This window comes from Rhea pennata, chromosome 2 (genome assembly GCF_028389875.1).
Source record: "Rhea pennata isolate bPtePen1 chromosome 2, bPtePen1.pri, whole genome shotgun sequence".
NCBI classification, from domain to species: Eukaryota; Metazoa; Chordata; class Aves; order Rheiformes; family Rheidae; genus Rhea; species Rhea pennata.
In genome coordinates this window covers 58,915,630-58,928,269 of record NC_084664.1, presented here as the reverse complement: position 1 = coordinate 58,928,269, position 12,640 = coordinate 58,915,630, and positions in this window count along the sequence as shown.

Sequence of the window (12,640 nt, the reverse complement as noted above, 5' to 3'; positions counted from 1 at the left end):
AACATGAATCAGAAATGATGTACATATATATATATGTATGTGTGTGTAATATATCTCTTTCTCTATACATAAATCTGAAAGTGAGCATGTGCATGAGAGAGGCTGAACTTTTTTCAACTCTTTTGTTTTTCCTGGAAAGCAAAGATAAATATGTGTCTTCGGTTAAAAAAATTGCCGTCTTCAAAGGGGAATGGGCAGTGTTTTATTAATGATTTTTGACTGCGTATGTCAAGCGTGTCTGTGATGGGGAGGAAGGGGGCGACCTTGGTTCTCTCTCTCCAGCCCGATGCTGGACATAGAGCATGCGATGCTAAGCCTTGCCTCCTGGCGGGGAGGGCGAAGGGATGCTGTGGTGGTGGCTAAAAAGAGCCCTTTGGGGGGAAAAAAGAAAGCTTCTCCGTGGTGCCGTGCGCCAGCGGAACAGCAGACCTGGGGCTCGGGTGCTCAGGCAGCTTCTGTAAACGTTGCCCCACGCGGGACGCTCTCTCCCCGGTGCCGGCTGCGCCTTAGGAGCTGCCTCCCGCCACCTCCGCCCGGCCTGGGCCGCCTCTGCCAAAGCAGCAGGCAGAGCCTGCCGGGATGAAAAATTCAGAAGCACGTGTAGTGGGAGGAAAAGAGCCTTAATGAGGATTCCCAAACTGAGTGCGAGAAGCAGATGTTCAGGAAATGACAGGTTACATAGAAGGAGAAACCGGGCGGAAATAAATTCCTGAAAAGTGCGTGCAAGTTAATGTCAGCGGTCATATTTCCTGCTTTCCTGGGATGCTCTGGACTGGATGTGTTCCCCCGTTATAAAAATGAAAATTGCCGTTAAAAGTATCTTGTTGATGCAAAAAATGCTATATTGGATGGCTAACAGTTGTGCCTTATGGAAAAGTGCCTAGTAGGATAACTTGCAGAATGTTCATTGATATTCTTAATAAGGTGAATAGAAAATATTTTGGAATAATGAACTCTCCTTAAAAAAAAAAAAAGGATAAAAAGGAAAAGGTGAAGTAAGATTACCAGAAATCAGAAGAGATACAGAACACTTATCAATGTAAAGCAAAAGCTTAATAAACTGTTGAGGTGAAAAAAGGCAGCGTGGTGAAGAAAATTAGCTAAAAGAACCTTTATGGAAAGGGCAATGGAGCTGATAAAAGATTCTGACTTATCTCCCCATGAGAGCTCAGATGAAAGCAATTTGTCAAATAAGAACTGAAAAGGAATATGGTAAGAGATCCTAGATCTATTAAATCTGTCTTTTAAGATTTCTATACCTATTGTGTCTCAACACCTCGCTATACAGAGCGAATAAAATCGTATTTTAAAAAGTGAAACTGCCATTTATATCAAAAGATGTAATTAGATCAGAGGTAGCAGTCTCAAATGGAGGATGAAAATACTTATGGTTTTATATAACTTTCAGGAAGTTTGCTAAAAGTTTAGAAAAAGCAAGACCTTTCAAAAGCATGTGCCCGATCAGTTTGTTTTCAAACCTACAGCTTTCAATGAAGATTAAAAAAAATTTCTGGTACTGTTTGCCGTAAGAACATCCTGTTTGGTTGAAATAAAAATGTATCGCTGCGTAGCATGCAATTTTAAATACCCTGCCAAGTCTAATAATTCTTTTTTGCATGATTCTCATTTTTATTTTCTTATTATTCTACTACTGCTGTTGTTATGCAGTGTTTCATCACTAAAAATTAAATGGCTATTAAGTATATGTATTTTTATAGAATCTCTGTCTCACAATAAAGTTCACAATTCAGGGAAGGAAGATCCTCCAGAAATGATGCAGGAGGCTCCAACTGAAAATAATTGTCAGAATGAAGATTCCATTTTCTAATCCACTGGTGGAATACATATATATGTGTGTGTGTGTATAGTGTTTGTACATGTGTATAAATAAATATACATTTATATATACACAAATATATTCCAATACCTATTTAGCTGTGATTTTTATTGTCAGATTTCCCTTTACAGGTTATTAAAATATAGCCTAGTACAGTGCCTGAAAAAATGAACATTAACAAATGCTACTAAAAATGAGCCAGGCTGTAGTGTAAGGGGGGAAGATTCAGATAACCTGTTATCCGTGATGGGTTGAGTCTGCCTGTCCTGCTCACAAAGGTGCTTGTTTTGTCAGCTTGTGTTAAGTGGCTATTGATATTGTTTTGAGCTATTCTGAATTATACTAATTCTGCTTGAGCTTAGAGCATGTGAAAAATCTGCCTCGTATTTCTGCCAAGAGATTGCATTGAGAGTCAAGGTGGGTTGCAGAGGACATTGGCTCCTTTTGTGGTTTATTCATAAACTTGGTGACCTTCAGAAAAATCACTTAATCTACCCTGTGACTCTAATGCCCCCTTTTTAAACTAGTAATGCTCAATTTTACGAGCATTTTTGAGACTATAATCTATTAATAGTTTCAAGAAAGCTGAGATACAATGATAAGAGTCAGAAAAAAGGCAATGCTGTTGTTTAGTTTCCTGTTCTTGCTGGGTCGTTGCTCCTGTTTTCGGGAGCTGTGGAAGCACTGCTTGGAATATTGAACAAATACACTTTAGTGCTAGCCACTACATTTAATATTCTTGCTTCAAAACCTTTAAAAATGTTGAGAAGTGAGTTTAGTGGAAAAAGACAGAAAATATGAATAGCCTACTTTAAAAATGAACACTTTACAAACCAAGGCAGCAGAAAAAAGTTAGGCCACTCTCATATTTCTGCTTACATTTGTTGGTAATTAAAAATATTTAAACGGGTACAACAATTGTTTAAGGATCAGTCTTATTCCTGGCTGGTCAGAGACAAGTGTGGGGACATATTAGAATGTAAGTAGTATGTACAGAAATAGCAAACTGAATTTACCAGAATAACTAGAAAACTCTTTAAATTTCATATTGAGAAAGGAACAGAGGCAGCAACTTGATGGAATTGCATCATTTAATATCAGCTGAACAAACTTTTTGACAGCAGTTCAGAATTTTTTGGGGTCCAAAATGATATTTTTGTAACAAGCACAGATTTTCACAGAACTTTTCCCTGTGTATAAAAATACTGGTTTTGCTAGTGTTAGAAGAAAAGGAGAACCTACCAACAACTGTTCTTTCAAAAGCCAAAGATGTGAAGTCCTCGCTTCTCTCCCATTTCCTACACTGGAGGGGAAAGAGAGAGGAAAAGGGAGACTCTTGTCTAATTCAAAGTATTTCCCTCAAAGCATCTGGCCAAATGATAACTATGTTGTTTTATCTCATACTTTTATTAGAAAATACATTCATTTTTCAACAAGTTATAATACTAGAGTCTATACTACCAACCAAGGCTGTGGGTCACGAAACAGCAGTGGGAGCTGTGCTGGTGGAGATGTGGTGAAGTGGGAAACGGGCTTGGGGCAGATCATTGCTCTTTCCTGAGAGTGCAGATTTACTGGTGCTTCCAGTTAGCGGAACTGTTGCTCCCATCAGAAATACTGGGTTCTTTGCAGGAAGTCATAGCTACCGAACAGAATATTGAAATAGCAAATGCAAGCCCCATTGAAAGCCAAACAGCTTTTAAAAATATTATTTCTAATGCAGAACTGTAGTATTTCAAGAATCAACTTTCTGGTGTGAAAGGCTGGATTCCTGAGATGCAGCTTTTCAAGCAATATGAACAGATATAATTCTACTGGCATCGCTGGCATATGCCCTTTTCTCAGCCTCATAAAGCAAGGATTGCTCACGAGGGGATTGGCACAACGGTGAGCCAGTTTGAGGGAACCACGGCCCTCCAAACTGATGTTAAATGAGGCTTGGTCTTAGACCTCTTTCCTGTGGTTGCATCTGATCAATAATAAGTACCTACTTTCTAGTCTATGGTATGTGGTAAACACAGATGTTAGGATTTATTCTCTCCTGAAAGAAGTTAAAGATCTTTAAAAACTAAAAATGTCTCCCTTACATTATAGGGCAGATGATCCTAAAGATGAGCAGAGTTCAATTTACGTTTGATATACTTAAACGTGCACAAAATGCTATGTCTATTAAATACATATGTAATGTTAATAAATCTTATTTAGTGATGTTTAAGGTCTGAGGTTCACCTCCCTGAAATTACTTGTTTCAGGATTACTGTAGTGTCAGAGAGCTTCTCACCTTTGATATTTTGGGCACAATGTCATTGCCATTATTTGGCTGAAGTAATTTATTTGGCTATATTAGTAGATATGACTGTTAGTAATGCTACTACCTATGCTAGCCAGAAATGTGTACAAAGATTTCTTATATTTACAGATGTAAGGTAAATTTTTTTTATAATTCTAATGCTTTGTCCACATCACTGTCCCTGCTGTTACTTTATTAATAATAGTTGAATACGTTGAGCTCTACAAGAACATTAAATCTGCTGGTATATTGGGTAGTTCTTGTGCCTGGTAAACTCTTAGGTATCAGTATACAGCTTGAAAGAATTCTGTTTTACATCAATGTTTCTAATTTTTTTGAATATTTGATATTCTGAACGTTCTGTGCTCAAGCTCCAGAATTTCTGCAAACTCGATAAATGTATTTTATTGCTTCCCAGAAGACTAGATTAGCATAAAGTTGTTTTTATGCTTATTTCGTAAAATACAATAATATATTAAGAGAAAATCATAAGAACTTAATAACAGAAGGGGAAAACAAATTTGCTTATTTTTGATACAGGATTTGAGGGACTTTTTTAGAAAATGTTTAGCCTGATAAAGATCTAATGGGAAAATTCAAGGTGGTGCTAATATTATATAGAAGGTAAACTCAGCACAAAATCTCTATGGAGCGGAAAAACCCTTTCAGCTACAAAAGCTCTTAATCCTTATTACTTTATGCTTGCACCTTGAAAGAGCAATTCATCTGTGCCAAGAAAAAAAAAAGAAAAAAGCAAAAAGCCTTGGGTACCTTACGCCCTCAAAATTCAAGTGCATTTTAACAAAATAGGAATGGGGGATGTCTTACATTACTTTTAAGAGGTGCACAAGCACAGAAGGAATGCTGACACTGATTTCCAGGAGAATTTTGCAAATGTCTCCTGTGCTTTTTGCTTTTTCATGAGTACATTGATAGCTTTGAAGAAAAAAAAAAATCCTTAACTAGCCTGAAACCATGTTGGTTTTCAGACTTGCATGCTCCTCAGTGAAGAGACCATGTCTGTGCGCAGAAGTGTGTATAAAATGCTTTTAATCGCTACATGAGCTATACTAAGGTATGTTGTATTTTCCAAAGCACAAAATAATTTATTGTCTCAGTAATTCTCATTGCTTGCTGCACCTTCGTGATCCTTCCAGGATTAACCACCCAGGGCAATGACCTATTATTTTTATGGTATGGTTGACCCATTTTTAATTCTGCACACACTTCTAGAGCCTGCTATTATTAGGCTATAACAAAGGCTATATGTAAACTGCGTTTGCAAAGCAATGTTTCATTCACACCTTTTGTAAATTGTTTGTATTTTTGTCCATTTCTGTGATTTAAATTTGGAGAAGCAGTCAACATAAACTGCACCAGCATTTTCTGTGTTAGGGTAAAACTGTGTAGGTTATTTAGATACAAGACTTTCTGATAGAGATTGTGCTAAGATGAGAAATAAGGTGCATAATGCAGTAAAGGCAGACTTGTTAAAAAGTATGCTCAATTCTTTCACTTACCCTGTGTGAGAGATGCATTTAATTAATTTGGGGCTATTTCAGGTTCCATGAGGAGACAAAACCACCAAGTTGGAGTTTGATGGAGCTATGAGCAGTGTGGTAACAAAGCAAGATTCTGCTTAAACAGGTATGTGTCTGCATTTTTTTTTCTCTTTCTTCACACTTCTCACTTGCCAATCATTATATTTTTGTAATAGCTTAGCAGCCAGAAGAGAGGGGGGAAATGATGATTCCTAAGTAGAACTAGTTGGAGGGAGAATTGCGATTGCTTTCCTTGCCCGCTCAGGTTTTTTCACCTTATGTTATTAACAGCCTTCCTCACATGAATATTACCAGTAAAGGTGAGAAGTAGAAGTACATGCATGCCCCTTTGGAGAATGGGGCAGAATATCCAAAGGGCACTTCAGCTCTGCCTATTGAGCAGAATGCCAGCTTAGAGATCTTCTGACTTTACTGTTTATTGTATGGAAATCCAAACTAAAGCCATCAGACGGACTTTAACAAATAGAGCAAAATGAGTATTATTTGGGTCTGTTCATACTTGCATACGATCATCTCACTTTTGTTAATCGCTGTACGGTGGAAGAAGAGTCTAGAGCTCTTCTTTCTTTAATAGCCGCGTTCTTTTGTAGTGTGAGCCCATTGAGAGGGCATTGATAAAGCTGTTAGAGTTTAACACAGTTCAGCAGGAAATTCCTGTAGACCTGCAGACTTTGTCTCACTACTACCTCTCTGAGCTTTTCAACCACGTGATCTGAAGAGCATGTTGTGAACCTGGGTCATTTCTCAGACACAGCCCTACCCAATCCTAAGGCTGGCGTCAAAAAGGCGGTACCCGTTTTACTGATTATCCGCTGGCCTGTTGTCAACCTCCCTCCACTTATCCCAATAGCCAAAATAAGGTATCACTTATACATCTGCTTAAAGCCTGAATATTAACGATTTGTTTGGTCTCTTTTTCATCTGATGTACTCAGGAGGAATACAACTGATGGAAAAATGCATATTAAGCTTTTGTACGTAAAATATTCCTAAAAGGCATGCTTAATACAAGACTTTGTTCCCCTGCATCGGAAACATCTTGGTACATTACACTTCAGATGCGTAGCTAACTGAACACCAAACAGTTCTCGTTCGCTCTGGCTTTGCCTCTCTATTTTTTTTTTTTGGGGGGGGGGAATTTGTGTTGTTTTTTAGTTTTTCCCCTGTGGATGCATTAACAAATAACATATCCTTCCAGATAATGTAGATTTAGTGTAACACTCCATAGTCTACCCTCAGATATCTTTTGTACAATGTTACTTTTGAGCTTAGCCCGTTTCAGTAGTATGTGTAGGAGAGCAAAAATCTGAATGTTTTTAGAAGAAAAATCACACAGCCACTAAAAAGGCTTAGCCTTTATGTGATATTTTTCTCTTGACAGGGACTCAACTTAGCAACTTAGTTTAGTCCAACAATTAACTATTTAACTTGAAAAGCTAGTGCAATTTTCAGAAGTCTGCAATTTGTTCAGAAGCCTAGAAGATGCTCCCCTTCATCCCTCAGCCCCAAAGGAGATCTGTGGCCAATTTTACAAATTTATTTCAGCCTTTCACAAGACCAGCCTAGGAGAATTTCCAGAGGCCAACTTCAGTGGCCCACATTGTTGAAAATTGAGCTGGGCCTCTAAGCCCATTTTGTGCATGCTTGAATAACTTTAAAAATCTAGCCACTGGGTGTTTTGTAGTTCATTTTTCATTGACTTGCAATGAAGCCTAAGCTGCTCACAGCCAAAGGCCCTTTTCCTAAAATGGGGAATTTGAGAAATTAAATTATGCGGGTACTTTTGGAAATTGTACTTTTTGCACCTAGGGCTATGACAGATGGCAGGCAGGGTGCTGTCACAGGCAGAAATAGCAGTGCCAAGGAGCTGGGGAAGGGAGCAGCACTGGGTGGTAATGACCTTGGGTGGTGGTGGCCTGGGGGGTATGGAGGGGGTGGGCAGCGACACGACAGCCGGTAGTGTGAACAGATTGTGGCTTGGCTGCGATTTTTCTTTGGAAGCACAAAATCAGAGCGGTGAAGGGCAGGGGTAGGGAGCAAGGCAGCAGTGACGGTGAGGAGGGAGGTGCAAGGAAATGAAGGAAGCACAGGCCCTTGATGAGGGCTCTAGCAGGCAGGGCAAGCAAAGGTGAGCAGTGATGACCCCAGTAGCAAGGATGGGCAGACTGGCCTTACAGTGGGCCAAGGGGAAGAGCAGGACTGTGAAGCCAGGGAGTGTGGTGGCAAAGGCAGCAAGCAGAGCAGGGAGAGCAGGCGGTGAGTTGAGAGGACTGATCACTAGGGGGGTCCCCCAAGGCAAGCAGCAGGAAGAAGAGGAAGAAAATGGGGAAGGTGAGGAAATGGCTGGCAGTAAATGGGGCCAGCAGTGAAAACTGCAGTTAAAGAGTGTCAAACAGCAACTCTATGGGGAAGGGAGATGGCAAGAGCAGTGGGGTGTGAGACAGGTGGTGGTGGCAAAGGGGACAGTGAAGAAGGGTGATAGATATCAAAGGATGCTGCAGTTGGGAAAATCAGCAGCCATCAAGGGTAAATGGTAAAAGGAGAGAAGTGGGGTAGGAAGAGAAAGCAGTGCAGGGAAGGAGAAAGTTGTTTCACAAGGATGGGAAAAAAAAAAGAGGTGATGTCTTGAACAGGCAGGAAGATTAGGTGACCAGGGGAGATGGCAAAAGCAGGATGCTGATTTAATGTGGATAACGGACCACAAGAGCCTGTACAGCCTGCAAGGTGGAGGCAGGCCATGAATAGCAAAGTGGCTTGGGCACAGGGTGAGCTGAGCTGCAAGGAGCGATGCAGGGGCTGTGTGGCTAAAAGGAAGAAAAGAGCCCGTGAGAGGAGCGGGGTGAGAGTCAGTAGGACCCAGTGAAGCGAGGAGAGGCAGAGGAGGCAGGCAGTGGTGGAGGCATCAGGGACCAGGGGAGGAGGCAGGAGCAGAAGGCAAAGCAGTGGATGAGGAGGGAGCCGAGTGGTGGCTGGGATGAATGAATGCCAAGGGACTGTTGAAATGTACAGAGCAAGAAGTAAATGTTGTAGCAAGGAGAGAGGCAATGAGGGCAGGTAGTAAATAGGATGGGAGGATTGGGGGGAGGGGGAAAATGCAGCAGAGTGATCATGAAATAAAGACAGGGCAGAAAAGTAGGTAACAAATTGAGTGGCTGTCGGAGGTGGCAAGGGGGCTGCAGAGGAGAGACAGCTATGGCTGGTGGAAGAACAAGCAATGAAAAGGAGTAGAGAGCTGGGAACTGGAGAGGAGGAGTCAGCTAGCAGGAGCAGAGCCAGGGGAGCTCTGGGAGCAGGTAGGAAGTGGGTCAGCAAAGCCAGGCAGCCACTGCACACGGGGAAGAGGAGTAGCAAAGTCCTCACATTGCTGGCTAGCAGGACTGCGAGGGGAGGAAAAGCACCAGAAGGCAGTGGCAAGGAGAAGCCATGAGCCGGAAATAACGACACAGCGAACAGTGACATGGAGAGGAGGCAGAGCGGTGACAGCCTAGGCTGAGGTTGCAGATCGGGTGTGTGATGGCACATCAAAGCGATCAAAAGGAGACGCAACTGGGGCAGTGAGCGCAGGGAGAAGATAAGAAGCTTGGAAGGGAGGTGATGGATGAGGGTGGGGAGAGCAGAACAAGAAGGGGGAGGAAAAAAATGAACGGTGCAGAAGGAAAAGCAATCATTTGGAGCATCCAGAATAGGCAGGAACCTCACAGAGATGAGGAGAAATGGTACTGACCCATGACACAACCAATGATAAATAAGATGAGAGAGCAGGCTGTAAACACAGCCGCAGGGAGATGCAGTAAGTGGAGTGATGACTGAGGCAGGGCTAACTGGTAAAGATACGACTGTGAAGCGAGTCAGGGAGAAGAAAATGAGGTGACGAGGAAGGCTGCAGTAGAGGTGGCAAAGGGGTGCTAAAGAAAGGCTGGCTAACAGGACAGGAGCAGGGCTTGGCCGTGGGAAGGGGGGGTGATAACAGACGAACTGATGACCTGAAGGGACAGTCAAAGGAAAGGTTTCCAGAAGATGCAAAAGAAAGTCCTTTAGGTGACACGGGCAGAAAATGCAGTGCTGGAGAGAGGTGGAAATGAGTAGGGGCAGGACTAACAGTTGAACAAGCTGAAGTGGCAGGCAGCAACTGCCTCCACCACCGTGCTTGCAGTGTAGAAAACAGGGTAGAAAATAAGGCAGGATCAGGCAATAGGAATGTTATGTAAGTGAGTCAATAAGAACAGAGCTATGACAGAAGGGGGCAAGAGGGGCCAGGTAGATAAGGAGGGCATGAGGGCAAGCGGCACGTAAAAAGACAAGTAGATCCAGCCCTGCTGAAATAGGGTGAGAGGAGTGTGTAAAACGTGGGAGGGGGGGGACAAGTATGGCCCACTAAAGCAAAGCTGTTTTGGCACGAGATGAACAGTGCTGTCTGGAAAGAGTAAAGAGGAGTCATGGAGGAGAGGCAGCAATAGGACATGGTGATAGGTAGCTAGGAGAGAGCTGTCAGCCTGCATGATGGCAAGGGAAGTGCTGGGAGCAACCAACAACCAAGATGAGGCGAAGACTTGCTAGCAAATGAAGTAGCAACAACAAAGTGCTGGTGATGTGGCAAGAGCAGACTGCAGGCTGGGAGGTGAGAGGAGAGGTAGTAAGGAGAGATGAATATCTAGAAGGTTGGCAAGAGGAGGGAGAACAAATGGGAAAGAAAGGGGAGGGAGAGCAAATGGAGAGCAAACAACGGCTTCTGCTCTACGCAGAGAAGGCAAGCAGCAAATGCATTGGTAAGCTGGGAATAAAGTCGGGCAGCAGAGGCAGCCCTGAAAAGGTACACTGAGCACAGGCTGCAAAGCGGGTGCAAAGGGGAAGCAGGCAGCGGGCAACAGTGGGAGGCAGCAAACACGCTGGTAGAGAAAGATGACAAGTGTGGTTCAGCATGAAATTTAAGGGTGGGCAGCAAGTCAGGTGCTGAAAGGAGGTAGCACGAGGGCAGGCAGCAGAGAGGAGCAGTGCAGACAAATGGTGATGGGCTGCTGGAAAAGGTGGAGAGTGCAGGCGAGAAACAGCCTTGAGAAGCCACAGCAAGGACATGTTTAGAAGCAGAGTGCAAAGCAGAGATGCCCAAGACCTGGCAGCAAGCTGGAAATGAGCACAGACAACAGAAGATGATATGAGGGATGAAAGAGGAGATGGCACCATAGGCATCTGGAACAAGGTTATGACAGGTGGTCAAGTAGAAAGCTGGAAGAGATGGCAAGAGCAGTCAGGGGCATGGGGCACCTGAACGAGGCGTGCAAGACAGGCAGCAGCAGTTGGTGGCAGGACTTGTAAATAGCGGTGAAGCAGGCCACAGAAATGGCACTGAGGAGAGGAGAAAGGAGGAGCACGAAGCTATAAGAACAGTCAGCAAGCTGTCTGAGACGCACGTTTGACAGCAGGCAAGAAGTCCCCTTCTGTTAAGGCTAAGGAAAATAGGGAGAGCCAAAGGCACATCTCACTAAGAGGAAAACAGCGAAAGCAGAAGCCGAGTGGGGCAGTGAGGGGAAATGACTGAGGCGCACAGCAAACAAGGATGGTTTGAAGCAAATGGTGCAGAGAACAAGCTGGCGAGAGAGGGAGTGAGAGCAGGCAGCCAAGAGAGTGGTGCAGGCAAGCAGCAAGTGGAGAAGTAGAAAGGGCTGGTTGCTGCGTGAGGAAAGGCAGCAAGGGGCAGGAACACAGCCGCAACGCAAGCTGGGCGCTGAGGAGAAGCAACAAGGGCAGGAGGTGAATAAGGCGATGACGAAAGGCCGTGTTTATCGGCAAATGTAGCAGGCAAAATGAAGTCAGGCAGCAATTGCGGATGGAACAAGGCCATCGGTAGTGCAGGTGAGAGTAGGCAGCGTGTGGTAGGCAGGGGACGAGTCAGGAGAGGCAGCATGCGCAGGAGGCAAGGAGGGACGGGAGGAAGCAGCGAGTGGAGGCAAGAACTTGGGTAATGAGGGCAGATGATGCCCAGTAGCAAGTGAACAGGGACAGCAGATGGGGACAAGGAGATGTTGCGGGAGCTGATCGAAAGTGGGCAGCTGCTGACAGGAGGAGGCAAATGAAGCCGTGTGACCAGGCAGGATGGCAAATGGGGCAGCAAATAAAGGCAGACCATGGTATGGCAAGGAGACCTATCAGAGGTCTTGGGGGTTTGGGGAGTCCAGATGGAGAAGAAGAGCGAGCCGTGAAGAAAGATATTGTGGGCAGAGAGCAAAGATGACTAGGAGAAAAGGAGGGGGCAGGCAGCAAATGGGCTGCCCAGAAGAGGCAGTGAATGAAGGCAGTAAGGCACACACAGAGCAGCAAAGAGGCTGCAGCGATGAAAGCAGAGGCGTATGAGCTGGCGAAGGGGAGCTGAGATGTTTTGAGGGTGGGTGGTGGAGGGACAAAGCTGTCCTATAGGGACACAGCTGTAGGACCACAGGGGAAGGTGACAAATGGGACAGCAACATAGCAAATGAAGCAGTAAAATTTGCATGGCACAAACTGCCCAAGAAATGTTGCCAGATCCCCATACTGAAGAAAGGTATAATCCACGAGGGAGGGCTCGGGAAGGCTGGCTGGAAATGGCCATTGGCCAAATCTGAGCATTATGGTTTGAAAAGGGTTAAAAAATGGCTGTGCATGAAGAAGTAGCTGGACCCATTTTGTATTGGCCTGGCTGATTTCTTAGTATGGGATTAGCAGTAATTTATTGTTCAAGTCAGTGCTGTGTTTATTCACATGTCAATCGGGTAGTAAAGAAGATAGATACGTTATTAGGAAAGGCCATATTCAGGATTTGCGAATAAGAAAAAAGGGGGGAAAATCATTATTTATGTTTGCACCTGGAGTAACCCTGAGATTTTCAAATTGGTCTCATAGATCAGTTACATTCAATGGCAGATACATATATTTTATCACTAGAAGTAATTTCAGGATTTGTCTAAAGTTGAATCGCAGT